General features: G+C 39.0%; 1 long non-coding RNA gene across 1 annotated transcript; it reads right to left on the bottom strand.

The window, feature by feature from the left end:
* Nucleotides 1-12283: 12283 nt before the first annotated feature.
* Nucleotides 12284-13989, bottom strand: LOC132899946 (uncharacterized). Its single transcript, XR_009656739.1, has 3 exons — nucleotides 13731-13989; nucleotides 12906-13071; nucleotides 12284-12453 (listed from the first exon to the last, which is right to left on the bottom strand). It is a non-coding gene; the product is annotated as an uncharacterized LOC132899946 (long non-coding RNA).
* Nucleotides 13990-15080: the final 1091 nt, after the last annotated feature.

The raw sequence follows: 15080 nt of genomic DNA on the forward strand, positions 1-15080 counted from the left end.
CCAAACTGCAATCTACCAAAGAGAAACGCATTGTATTAGTCTGACAAGCAGTGATGTCTCACACAAACACAGTATATAACTTGCTCAGCCAAACTTGGACACCATACCTGCACTGTACAGCCTACATGATCAAAAATGGACATGTACATTAATGTAATCTACCATGTGTCCTAGTTCAGTCATATATGCGGTGCTTGCAACTCTGACATGCACAGCCTATTTAAAGAGACGTGGCAAGTGCAGCGGGGATTTGGGTGTTGCTCGTAGCAATTCATGCATCTCATGGTGCTGTCTACAGCTCAGGTGAACGCCAAAAAGTCGTCAAAACATGCCTAACCAATAACCAAAAATGTGTCCAGTACCTCAACAGATCACCATTTTAGATGTTCACTGAAACTCAGTTGTTAATACATGCGACGGTCGACAGACAGACATAATGCAACAGTCGACAGACAAATGGCAAATGTTGGGCCAACATGTGCTCAAGATCTGAGAAGCTAATGCTAGCTCCGAGAGTGCTTATCAGTCAACAGGTCACCATTTCTGATAATCATTTAACCTCACAATTCAGTTGTGAATATATGTTGACTCTCGACAGAATCCAAAACAGTCATTTGACACACAGCATGAGGAAAACCGCAAATTACTTTACATCGTCGAGCCAACATGTGCTCAATATCTAAGAAGCTAACCCTAGCCCAGATAGTGCTTCAAAGCAGTGTTGTATAAAGTACTGGGAAATCACACTCAAGTATTGGTACCCTTCCGAAAAATGCCTTTGGTAAAAGTCAGGGTCACTGACTGAAATGTTACTTGAGTTAGTCTTAAAGTATCTGACATTTCTTGCACTTAAGTATGACAAGTAATGCAAAAATAAATGTACTCAAGTAATGTAATTAAAAGTACACGTATAAGTAAACAAGCAAAGGCAATCTGAATTTGTAATATTTTTAATACTTTGGTAACCTGAAGGTAATTTGTCACCAATGGTTCATGACAAGCAATTACACTGCTGAAAATAGAGGTGCACACAACCATTATAAACAAGAAAAAAATAAATTGGGAGAAAAATGAGGCTACCTATCTGGCATCTGAAGATGGAGACCACAGTTTTGACACTTTTTTTTTTTCTCATTTTTTTCCTTTGTTTTTTAAACCAAGAAGTACTGAAAATTAGGCATACATCACACCATTAAGAAAAAAAAAACAACAAAAAAAAGCTGCTACTGTTATTGCACTTTATGAACTATGGAGGTGCATACACGACCAATTGCTGTCATAATAATCAAAAAAGTCATTTAGAGAAAACTGAAGCTTATCTGGCATCTGAAGAGGGTGACCACAGTTTCTATGTGTTTCTTTAGATTGGACGGGGAGTTTCTATAAGACAGAATTTCCACCTTTTTTGGAAGGCATAAGAGGCATTTCATTCGATAGGACGAATCCTTCACATCAACGTAAGAGAACATTGTGTTCAAATACGGCCAGGGGTGCTCATCAGGTTCCTCTTAATTTGTAGCCGAAGTAGCTGCTGTCTCCGTCTCCTCTTCCATCAGGGCTGTTGATTGCGAAGCTAGCTTTCTGCTTACTGCGTGAAGCCAACAGGTGTAGCTTATAGACCCCTTTCACTGACGTCACCCGAAACCGGAAGTAAACAGACCCTGCGCCATTTTGGAAGACCAACGGGAAATAACAGCAGCGGTATGTGAACCCACGAGAATAAAGTGGAGTGGCAAACGACTTAAACAAATCTGAGCTGTTTTATTTGATTTATTGGCCCAACAGTAGACTTGAAAGAAACCTGTGTGAGACTTGGCAAAAAACTGTGGATATAATGGATAAGTCTGTGCATGATTTGCGGACACTTTGAGGTAAGCAAACGCAAGAAATTCAGATTTAAGACGTGCTAAATTGGCCTCAAGTTGATAACTGTATGATGAGCAAGCCTCCCAGACTTCTACAATTTAATAATAATAATAATAATTTAGGATGGTTTGGGGCTTGCTCTCCCTCCTATTATATAAATAAAACATAGTTGTTGTGTAGGCATATATCATAAATACATATGTATAATTTGGATAAATTAGCCTAAATTATGGATACCTTAATAGTAACAAAAAGTATTATTTTTTCAACTGAAAAGATATATTATTAAAAGATAAATATCAACAAGATTACCTTGGCCATAACTGTGTAGGTTATTCTTAACAGCTGTAATATCACGACCCAAGCCATTAACAACATAATTGTAAGCCTGTAGCCCTTTGTAGGCTTTCAAGTCATCAGCAGTGTAGGCACTGGGTGTAAACAACAAATAGTTTACAATGTCTGGGTAGCAAACAGATGGCAGAATTGGTGTCCGGTCCTTCTTATGTATCTGACACGGAGAAATAATATAAATCGTGCTGCCTACCAGATTACAGTCGTCTGTTTTATTGTATCAGTACTAGTATCACTTACTATACTCATCAGTCATAGATTAGTCCAGTACAACATGACCAGCTTGCTTTTTTTCCATTTGACTGTCGCAAGTTTTTTCCAGCTGGTACAGTCAAAAATTGAAAAGTTTTGGCCTACTAAACTAGTCATCGATTCTACTAGTGTATTAATTGGATTCGACATGAAAATGTTCGGTAAAAACTTAAACCAGTACAATCTCTTCTTCAAAGTTTCACCAGATGGTTTTATTTATGCAATTTAAAGCTCATAATACTGTATAACTTTGGTCGAGTAAAAACGGAGCAAAAACATGGCTGAATCCTGAATGACTCCTATTTGTTTAAATAGGGGACTACATAGGCGGCAGAATGTAGTTTCTTTTTCCCTGCCATGGAAGCGCACTTGTATACCGAGGAGGAAAGCAATTTGCATTACAGCTGTGAGGCGGCTTGGCTCGGTTTTCCCTTTCGGGCGCGCTCGTTTTCTGTTAGAATTTGGTAAAGAAAAAAAAAATATTATTTACCAGCTGACCGGGTCCATTAACATAAATCTGACAGCTGACAAGGTCGGGATATAAACGAACTTTTGCGTTAAACTGTGTGCTTGGATTCACAATTTTTCCTGAGTCTTATCATATGGGTCAAACCCATCAATCACAGCCAGTTTCTCCACATACCGTGCCCTTTCTGCAACTGGTAATGTACTCACATAACCCGAATTATCATCCATCGTGTCACTTTACTCTCGCTCGTACCTTGTTTTATATTGAGTGCATGTACTTGGTCTTCCAATATGGCGCCTAACAAAATCTCGCGGCACGGTGACGTCATGTGAAAGGGGTCTGTTGGTTGTCATGCGCAAGTGGTGAACAAGCCCAGGCATGTCCTGACTTCGTTGCAGTCAGTGGGGTTAAAACGTTTTTTTTTTTTTTTCCTTTCTTTTTTTGTAACGAGTAACCAAACGGCTCTTTGAAAATGTCTCGGAGTAAAAGTATGCAATGAACTTAAATATAGTGAAGTAAAAGTTCTCAAAAATTTGAAAACCCAAGTAAAGTACAAAATCTCCCAAAATGTACTTAAGTACAGTAGTGAAGTATTTTTACTTCGTTACTATACAACACTGCTTCAAAGTCAGCAGAACACGCCTACAAAAATGTATATGCTTCCTCAACAGAACACTACTACAGATAACCATTCAAATTCAGTTGTTCATATATGTTCACTATCCACACGCTACAATAACGGTTAGCTATTTGATAAGAACATGTACAGCGTGCTAACCTAGCTTGGTTTTACATCGGCTGCAATAGTGATGGGAGTTATATTAAAACTTAAATCGGGCACCGATATTAACTTCGTTCATAATTATACACGACTGTATTAGATGTCAATGTTTAAACACTCAGCTGTTCATGTATGGTAGCTCCAAAGCAACTCCACAGACCGCTGCACATAACACAATGACCTTACCTCCTCGATGACAAATCGAAATGGCCGACTTCTGCCAGAAAGGCTATATATAGCTTCAGCGTTGGGCACCTCCTCTTTCTCCCAAAAGGCTCCCGATTGGTCAGGAGAAACAAAATACTTCAGCTTCATTGGCTCAAAATAAATATTTAAACAAGCAAGACGCTGATTGGTTCAATCAGTTCCACCGTCTCCAAGTTCACCACAGTCTTCAACTAGGTTGGTGGGTTCAAATTGTTCAGGCTAGAAACGATTAGTTATGAGAATTTCGGCTCTTTTTCGGGAGCCGGCTCTTTCGGCTCCCAAACGGCTCCTGAGATTTTATTTTTGATTTAATTGCTGCAATTAACTAGTTAATTACATTATTTATATTTTATCAATAGGATGTTTTCCATTTTAGTTTTTGCAGTCTTTGTAAAGTATAGCAGTGTAACAATGTTCTAGCTATAAAAATAAAACTTGCTTACCAATTAATAAATTATTTTCTCACAAATATAATGCAAAACTGTGTTGTATTACCAATATAAAATGCACAGAAGACATCAACTGTATCCTTTATGGCTTTATTTCACACTCGACCTTGAACAAAATGCCACAAAATAAGTTATGAAGTATAAATCAGGCCTAAGAAACTATGAAGCAAAGTTGGAAATTATTTTAACAAACACAGACCAATGTGCAACAAAATATTTTATTAAATAAAATATTAAATAAAATCTTAAGTATATAAAATAAGTAAAAAGTATAAAGTACAATGAACAAAGTAGTAAAAATTACAAAGAAGTGTCAATAACAAAAAACTATTTACATTAAGGCTGCACAAACTCCCAGAATAAGTCTCTTGCCTTGCCTTTAGTGGAGATTGGCATTGAGGAAAACCAAGTGTCTCAGCTTGGAAGGGCTAATTCTATTTCTCCTCTCAGTTATAATTATGAGAAGCCGCTGGAACAGCAAATATGCTCCTGTTATAATGACTGCTGTCTCGTTGTATACCGCAGATTAATCTGGCCATGCCAGGCCGGTTGCCGACCGAACCTGTCAATTTATGAGCGACAATTTATATCATGAGCTTTAGGAATTCACGGCAACAAAACAATGATCATGGTTGTCAAATAGACAATCATCCTTCAGCTGAGCTGAACTCTCTCTCTCTGTGTGTGTGTCTCTCTCTCTCTCTCTCTCTCTCTCTCTCTCTCTCTCTGGCACCTAAGGTCAAAAAATAATTCGGCTCCCACCAAGGAGCCGGCTCCCGTCGTTCACTTCAAAGAGCCGGCTCTTTGAACCGGATCGTTCACGACCGACACATCACTAGAAATGATAGCCTTGACTTTAAGACAAATTTCAGAATAGGCTGTGACAAAACCACAAAGCGTTGTCTAAATTCTATGAGCCTACTTATCGACAAGTTTGGGTTATTGACAGCAAGCGTTTTCTGTAAATTCCATTACTTGTTGACAATGACAGACAAATTAATTAACACCTACTTAACAGTGATTCAAATCCCGCCCGAAGCGCTGAAACCCGACAGCCGTCAACTAGGTCCGCCTCTCCGGCTGGTGACGGGCTCGTGAGTTCTGCTGGGTAGCCGGCCAGCCAACAAGAAGAGTACTAGCACAGACGGTAAAAGGGCATAGAAAATCGTTGGTAGTGGCTGGATACAATCCATACCCGGTTCTTTACTACCACCTACAGACAACCATTGGTAACTGCAGTATGAGCACAAAATGAGCTAGAAGCACATCTGTTTGCATTTGCAATGGAAATCATAAAACAAGTTATCATAGTCAACATAAAGACAATATAGAAATTGGGGGTGCAACAAAAAGACAATGGGGTATAACACTGAAAACTCAATACTAATGTAATCATAATAATGCCATAATAGGCAATCACTACATTATACATCCAAATAGGCTACCACTTTAACTAAACTTGAGCTTAATTACAGAATGCCACCATTAGCACCTACTTATGAGTGTCTCGATAAAGCAGTGAATTTTGAGATGACAGTTTTTTACTTTTCTAAGACTTTTCATTAAAATTGAGCTTAAAAAAGAAATGGGTCTGAAATCATTCAGACATTTTGACCTACTGCATTTCGGGATAGGAACACCACCAGCATCTTTCCACACTTTTGATACATGTGTCTGTATGTTATCTGGTTATTTGTCTTGCCAAAGAAATTTTCACCATCTCTCTCTCTCTGGTCAAAATGACGCCTTCATTGCAACCAGCCATTCTGCCTTCCCACAGTTCTCTCACACACACACACACACACACACACACACACACACACACACACACACACTCTTTCCTGTACTTGCTACATAGTAAAGACCGAGTAAAACGGTCCACAAACTGAGGACCACCATTTCTAGAACACCTATCAACACAAATGAAGCAGTTCTGGACAGCAGGTGGCACCACGAAACTATACATTCGTTCAGATTTTGAGAAAAACAAAGTTTCAAGTAAAAGTTTTTAACCATCACAGTGAGGACCGGCATGTGTTTTTTTTCAATCCGAAGTATATTACTGCTACTGTTGATGTTTAAGGATAATTTTATATTATATCACCTAGAACACCCCATGAATACCCCTTCCCTGTTTAGTGATCAACAAGGGTGTCATATTTATCATCAAATATGAATTATTATGACCCGTAATGAACTGTTAACTTTTAAAATGGTCATTAGAATGGTAATTTCACCTTATCGAATTTGCCATTACAATGCCAAATATTGTATCAAACATCTACCAGGTTATTGGTAAACTGGGAAATAGGAATTGTTTTGGACACTGGAATTAGTCATGTGGAGCTCTACTATATAGTAGAGCTCCACATGACTAATTCCATCTTAATAAATACAGTCATCAATTTGTATTTGTGACATGTTTCAATGGAAACCATATTTCAGAATTCCTGTATGATCAAACATACAACTTCCTGGAAAATAAACAACTGTTGCACAGTTGTCACTTCTAGTGCAGTACAAAACCAAATAGCAGCTATATGCTGAAAAGACAATCTTGGTAAGAACAATTAGTAAATTCAATTTTTACGAAAACTTAAACATATGCTAAAACATAACAAGCTGCAGCTGCCAGTTCCAACTCAAAACAGGACCAGCCAGTGTTTTTTAAACAGGAGTGGAGCTACGAAAAAACAAAATTTAAACAACATAAGACCTTTCTTTCTTTCTTTAGCTCTGGTTAAATTTCTCCCTCTCAAGACACACAAACACATTAGGCAGGGTTGCCTATTAATTGCTCCTCTTTAAAAATTAAGCTGTCTCTTGATTTTAATTATTTCATTATACACAAAATATTTAATATCCTTCCATGTTCGAGTGCGAAGGACTGGAGATTCCATCCCAATACATAGTGCACAGTCATTCTTGCCTGGCACCTTCCTCAGTGCAATGAATTTGGCCATCTGTCTCTTGACTGCTTTCTTCTCTTCGTCAGTCCAGGGTCTCTTAACTTGGATTTTTGCATCTATAAAATAAGAAAACAAAGGTTCCATATAAATGAACAATAACAAATGCTAATTGACAAAACAGATTTTTATTCAAAGAATATCAAAATCAGAGCATCCTGTCACAAGCAGGACTGACACACTCTGGATGTGTCCTAACACCTTCCCTAATGATTCATCTGCACTAGTGCTATACCAAAAGTATCAACTCTAACCAGGGAATGGTCTGACGACATCCATCAAATCAGCTAATCCACCAAGAAATCAAACATGACAGCACAATGCTCTCTCCCTCTCACTTGAACTCACACTGTGGAACAGGTATGATCTGCTGACTGATCAAAAAGTCTATTAATACAGCTACAATTAGTGATCTGATCATTAAAAAGAACTCACTAAATCGACATTGTTAAGAGCACTCTTTGTGTATTTGTGTTGCTATCAGGATAGAAGATGGATTGTAGTGATTTTTTTTTAAGTCAGACTTCCTTAATGACGTTTTGTAATAAATAATCAAACAGTTGATAAATGTAAGTGCAGTTTGACAGTTAACTATTCTGTTGACAGAAGATTAATTCTAGTAAATCATTAAGTCATTGTTAATACATCTTACAGATCAAACTTCACAAATGTGAGGATTTTGTTTTTCTGCATGGTCAACTTTTACTCCTTTTCCTGATCATAACCTGGAGCACAACACATGGTGCCTCTAATGCAGCCATCCAGTCCCACTGACTGTCTTCAGGACATTTACCTGTTCTCCCTCTTTTAGCTGCAGTTTTCTTTCCCTTCTTGGCAGAGGATTTTGTGGCAGTGATACTTTGTTCCTCTTCATCTGAAAATTTACATTAACACAGTTAAATTACTGAAGACTCAGATTTATAACACTTCACTTGTTTGTATCACCTGGACTCACCTAAATCCTCGTGATGTTTTTGTTTAGTTGAGGTCTTTTTTCGCCTCTTGGTAGGGACTGGAGTGGCCATCGTGGGCTGCTCCTTTCCATCTGACAAGAAAACATCAATGCAGTGAAACAGCAGTCTCTCATTCAGATCATATTATTCATTTAAGTTCACCTCTTAAGATTTAGTGAATACTTCTGTCATTTTTATTGTCACACTCAGCAGATTTACCGTGTGGCCTGTGGAATGTGGGACCACAGTACTACAGTAGATGAAATGTAAATACAACGTATTACCAGCTACAATGGCAAAGCAGAGGGAGCTTTTGTCGGCCTGTATCGCTGCTTATTCCATTAAATCTTTTATAAAATCATTCAATTATCTTTCCTTAAATACAGTGTTATATTTTTGATCTCATTAGATGTTTTTAAATTGTTGCTGCCTGAATTTTTACATTTATAATTAAATATTTTGAATCAAAAACAAGTGTTCCAGATTAGACAATCCATACATTCTGAAATAAGATGATACAAGGAAGATTAATATATGTGCGATTTTCCCCTGGAGTACAATATTTGAAAGTTGTCTTCTGATTTAAATAAGAGAACATTCTGGGGGTATATTGTATTTACATCATATATAAATATGGTACACAAGTCAGAATTGCAAAGTGTCCCATATTACACTAATCCACCTTAGTTGTGTGGAATTATGGGACACAAAAGAGACTAATACAATAATGTAATCTAGTGATTTAGGCAAAAGTAAGCCACTGATTCTTGAGAAGTGGGGCAAAACAGGTGAGGTGAAGTAAAACCGTACACTAAACCAAATAAAACTACATGTATGCATGTACCATGTACTAGGCTACTGAGCTATGCTTTGATACAAATGACCAACTTTCCCTCGTCATAATGTGCTTTTTGCCTTGCCATCACTTACTTTTCTCAATTTCTAGACTTACCCATCTCATCATCACTCCAATCATCATCGTGTTTTGTTGCAGTCTTTTGCCTCTTAGCTGGAAGTCTTCTGGTGGTCTGTTGTTGCTCTTCTACAAAAGAAAAAGTTTTGGTGGTCTGAAAGGACTGATACCTGCAACTATGTACAGAACACAGACTGAGAACATTTGTGTTAACACCTGGACTTACCCACATCATGTTCACTTTCCTCATCAGCCTCACAATCATCTTTAGTAGTTGCACCCTTCTTGTGCCTATCAGCAGGCGATTTTCTTGTGAGCCAGTGTTGATCCTCTCCATCTATGAAAAATTATGTTATGGTTAAGTAAGTATTCAAATCTGAGAGACACTAGCACAGTGAAAGAGTACTGAACTCTGTCTGAGACCATATTTAATGTTGACAATGCCTTGACTCACCCCCTTCATCATCACTCCAATCAACAGGGGGCCTTTCGGGGGTCTGTTGCGGTGTCTCTCCATCTATGAAAAATTGTGTTTTAGTAAGGTGAAAGCACAGATTGAGAACATTTCTTGTGGTGGCAATGGACTTACCCACATCACTTTCACTCCTAGCATTATCATCATGCATTCTTCTTGTAGCAGTCTTCTTTGGTCTCTCAACAGGTGAGCATGTGGTGGACAGGTGCTGCAGATCCACATCTGATAAGAGAGCATAAGTTGTAAAATCTCTCTTTCAATTTAAAGTGTGAGCTTAAATGTATTAATATGGAATTTCTTGTGTAAATATTATCACACATATTACTTACCATCATTAACTTCCAGTGGTCTGTCTGCATCTGATGTCTGTCCCTCTTCGCCTCTTCTCGAGCCTGTGGTTGGGGGGCGGTTGTGTCTCTCATCTATAAAAATGTTCACAGGGGAAATTGATGGATGCTTCAATACACCGTGTTTATCCTTGATGGGAAATTTGCATGAACAAAAGGCAGTGTAGTTTATTTTAAATACAAAATATACTCCAATGCCAAAAATGAAAATGATAAGTAAAACTTTTACAACAACATACCAAAGACTACAGAATCCAGTGTCTTCAGGCTCTTCCCTTTTAGAGATCCTGCCCCTTGCTCCATTGCAAACAGAAGTTTTCCAATCTTGGCCACTTGAAAGGTTTTGTCTGTTTGGCGATAATATTCGCAGTGGACCCGTATGTCATGTCCCATAAAACGAGCTACTTGTTCCAATTCTTGTTGATCAAGGTTGAGAAGCTGGCATAAAGTAGCAACATGCTTTCTGAGTTTTGTTGACCTCAGAAGTTCTGGGTTGTTTGCCTTGCTCTCTACAGCATATTTCCTGAGGCAATCACACCCACGGATGTTTGTTGTTGTCCCAATCCTAGCAAATAGGTATGGGTTGTCATCAAGTATTCCAACATCACTCCGTTTTTTGATCAGAAAGTCAAGAGAGGCTCTTGTGCGCTGAAGTAGCAGAATGGGCACTTTTCGACCTCTCTTCCCACGTGTCACAATCCTTGTCAGTCTGTGGCTCATTTGTTTTTCCATGGGTGATAAAGTATCATAAATGTCTTTATTCATCGGGCCAGTATCTGCTTTCAGATAAGTCTCTAAGGCTAGCCGCGAAGCTTCTCCTTCCCGCTTCTTATTGAAGACAATTATTTGTGCAAGAAGGCTCTCGCATAGCTTTTTGTATGCAGTGATGCTCACAGACTTCTCCAACTCCGCCTTAGACTCATCCTCAATCTTCCTCAAATAGTTCTGCAAAGTAATAACATCCTCAGTCAAAGGCACACAGTCTTCTTTGTTCCATCGCCGTTGTTCCATTGTACTGTGAGCATTTGTTGACACATAACTCGACCAACAGCTTTCCAACAACTCCTTAAACTTCTTGGCTTTTTTTTCACCTGAAACATCTGATGTCATCAAACAATGTCCAATCCATGCTTCTGTAGCCCCTTTGAGAGAAAACCCTACTTTAACTGCTGTGGATGGCTTCGCATATTCATGGGTGCTTGTGCTGTAATTTGACAGTCTTCTAGCAGCTTTGATTGTCAAATCAAATTTTGTTGGATCACACAGATCTTTCAGACCTTTGACACTCTTGTCAATTTCCTTTGCAGCCAACACAAACCGCCCCAGCTCTCGCATCTTTTGGGCAATGTATCTGTGCTGAGATTGTTCCCGGCCCTTTCTTGCAAATAATGTATCTCCATATTTGCATATCATTGTGTCACTTCTGATGTGAGATGTTACCATGTCTTGCAACATGGTATGAATAACATTTTGAATTCCATCTGAGGACTTCTTGATTGGAAGGAGTTGTGACGAAGCTTTTTGGATTCTTCCTCTTTTGCCTCCCTTTAGGTCTGCTTTTCTAACTCTACATGCTTTCTCATGTCGCCAGAGTTCAGTCCTCTTGAACATGGCATAACAGTGCTGGCAGGGTAGGTAGTCATTCACAGATGTCTTCTCAGAGAGCCGTTTCCAAGTCACAATCTCGCCATTTCCTTCTTCCAAGACTTTAAGATTATGTTGCCAGTTGCCCTTATTTCTAATCCCTTCCAGCAGCACCTTCCTTTCTTTGGATCCAACTGGAAAACTAAAGGCGTGGGCAACATCAACTTCATCCTCATGTTTTCTTTGTAAATGTCTTGCGATCTTCAGATTTGACTTTTCACAATATACACAGTATTGGGCTTTGCCCTGAGTCTTTTCAGCATTCTTTTGTCTAGTGTTAACGGTAACTTTTTGTCTCTTGTGACCACCTTGCTGCTTCTTTCCTCCTTCCCTCCATTCAGGTGGATGTGGGGACTTATCTTTGGTCCTTGGGCCCATAGCTTCTAGTTCCACACGTTCACTGGATGACTGGCAACAGTGATCTTTCTCTGGGATTCTGTGCCTGGATGACTTCTCCTCCTCCTCCTTCTCTGGAAGTGCCTCACTGTCACTACTTGATGGTGTTGGTGAGGGCTGGTATTCTTCACCAGACCCACTGTTGCTGAGTGAGTCTTCATCGTGTGCATCTGATGAGTTTTTGTCAGATTCATAGTGGAAGGACAACAACGACTCTGAAGTTCCAGCCTGCTCATGATCTGTGGTTGATGAGTGCAGTGCAGCCAACACAGACTGACAAAACTCTTCTTCAAGGGCCCCATCATGGTTAGGTGTTGAGGCGGGCTGGTCAACGATAGATCCACTGAGGGTACTCATGTCCACCTCAAAAGACATGTCCATCTTGGAGAACAGATGGACAGAAAAAGAAGGAAAAAACATGTTATTAACTCAATTAATTCATATAAATGACCCACAGGCCTGCTGAAATGTTGCCTTCAAAACAGTAAAAACTAGCACACAATTTTACATTACTATGTGGCAGTACTGGTGTTCAGTCATATTTGTGAGATCATCATGTTAATTAGTGCAACATCATCAACATCTCATAAGAGCCCAGGCCAGCGTGTGTCATAGTGTAAAGGCAGCCACTGCCTGTCACTCATTAGCAACCAGAGCAACACTGCAACCAGGACGGGACAGAGCTGGTTGATCACAGTACAAGACTTATTTAATAATCTCTTCTGATGTGAACATAAACCAGGAGATCAATTGTCTCTACCCGTCCATAACAGTTAGCAAAGCATAAACCTAAAATATATGAGAGCACGTGAAAATAAAATAACATTTCTTACCTGAGCAGTGGTGTATGCCTCATGGCTCGCCTCACATTTCTTGTGGTGTTTCCTTAAGGTGTCCAAACGTTTTTTAAATCTCTCCATGCTTCATGCAGTCTCTCTGCCAGCAAACTCTTCACCTTGCACAGAGAGCTCTGAGGCCCCAGGTCTGCTTCTGCAGCACCTGTGAAAAAAAACAAGCAAAAATTATCAATTTTTGGAGGTAGGGATGTAATGATATGGAAAATCTGATATCTCTATTATAGTGACCAAATTAACTTGTTTAACAATGTTATTGTGAAATTCTTAATTGCTATACAAATGTCCAAAAAACACATACATTGAAATAATATGTAATAAAAAACAATATCTGCATTCTTAAGAAACCCGAAATACGCCCAGACTACAGATTTCGTCCCTTTAATGGGGAGCAAAATGGCCTGCCTGCTGCCAGGACTTGATGCTATCTACATATACATGCAACGCCTTCACTGCAGTCCTAACCCTATGAGGCTGTTATTACATATCCCAATAATCCAGAGATAATGAGATTCATTTTAATAAACAGTTGTTTTTATTGCATAAAATTTCACAAAGATTTAGCTTAATACTGTTAACCGTTACATCCCTAATTCAATAATCGCACCTATAATCGATTTTTTTCACCACCCCTTTACTGAACCCACAGGAAAACATGCAATTTGGATTTAAAACTTTCTAATGGCATTTACATCGTCTCTGCCCGTCTATAACAGTTAGTAAAGCATAAACCTAAAATATCAGCGAAAGTGAAATATACTGCAGCATTTATCATTAATGAGTTAATAAAATCACATTTCTTACCTGAGCAGTGGTGTATGCCGCACGGCTCGCCTCACATTTCCCGTCCAAAGTCTAAAGTTTTTTAAATGTCTCCGTCCGCATCTCTCCCAGGTGAACCTGTACCCACTCTGCCACTGAACTCTTCACCTCGCGCACGGAGAGCTCTGATTGGCTGCTGCTGATGGGTCGTTAATTAGCGGTGAACGCAGTCTGCTTCTGCAGCACCTCTCTAAAACTGTGTTAAGCCTTTCAGTGTCTGCCTTTCCGAAGAGGACTGAGCCTAAAACATTAGGTATTTTCACAGATTTCCAAAAACAAGCTAAAGTTAACTGAATTAAAACAAAGTGCATCCCCAAAAACCCTCAAACACATTTTTGTGTATATTCATAAATGTGAATAAAAATATAAGTGTATCTTGATCATAAAATAATCTGCCAGATCAAAATTCCCTAAAATCAGAGGTGACAGAAGATGTGTGAACATTGCTCTCTCAGGATAACAGCTTCTGCTGTCAAGGCCACATACAGGCTGAAATAGCTTAGTGTTTCTGCTACTGATTATATAACTCCTTTAACTGACTGGAGTTAATAGATTAAAAAAAACCTTCTTAAATTGAGAAAATGAAGGCAAAATATTTTATTATTATTTTTTATAATATTTTTATATTAATTTATTATTCATTTATTTACCATAGAAACAGGTGTACCATATAAACAATATGTTTTAGTTTTATAGTTTTTCTGCAGGACCCTCTCAAAGACACTGTGGTCAAAAAGGGCTGAGATCCCTGACTTCTGCTCACAAAGTGAGTGACCGTTGCTATGGTGACGGGTGCAGGTTTGGAATGTTACAGAATACATTGTATCAATCTGTTAATTAGACTCTCCCTGTGGGGGCAGAGGGCTGACAGTTCTGATCAGAGGGCTGATATTTCTGACATTTCTGATCACAGGTGATCTGATCGGGTATATTTTTTGCCAATAAGCGGTCACGGTCACACCACGTGGCACTCTCATAATTTCAGCGAGCTGGAATTTCTAGTTATAAAATATGGCCATCATTCTTACAGTATAGTCATATCAAAGAGTCAAAACAGCTGTTAGGCTCCAGAGTACAGGACATGACATCTACTGTACTTGAATCAAGTCATGGATATGGGCCGTCTACACTTATGAAGTTAAACATCCTATAAACCACTGTGTGAAGCATGCTCGTGCTTCAGCTGTGTCTGCATCTAGTGAAAGCAGGTAGACTATTGATGACCTGTTACTGCTATGTGCTGATTTGATGATGATTTTTCAGTGTTTACAAACCAAACTGACCCAACTGACAACAGCATATGTTGAAGCGTGATGCACAAATGCACGCAGT

Source organism: Neoarius graeffei, chromosome 16 (genome assembly GCF_027579695.1).
Source record: "Neoarius graeffei isolate fNeoGra1 chromosome 16, fNeoGra1.pri, whole genome shotgun sequence".
NCBI classification, from domain to species: Eukaryota; Metazoa; Chordata; class Actinopteri; order Siluriformes; family Ariidae; genus Neoarius; species Neoarius graeffei.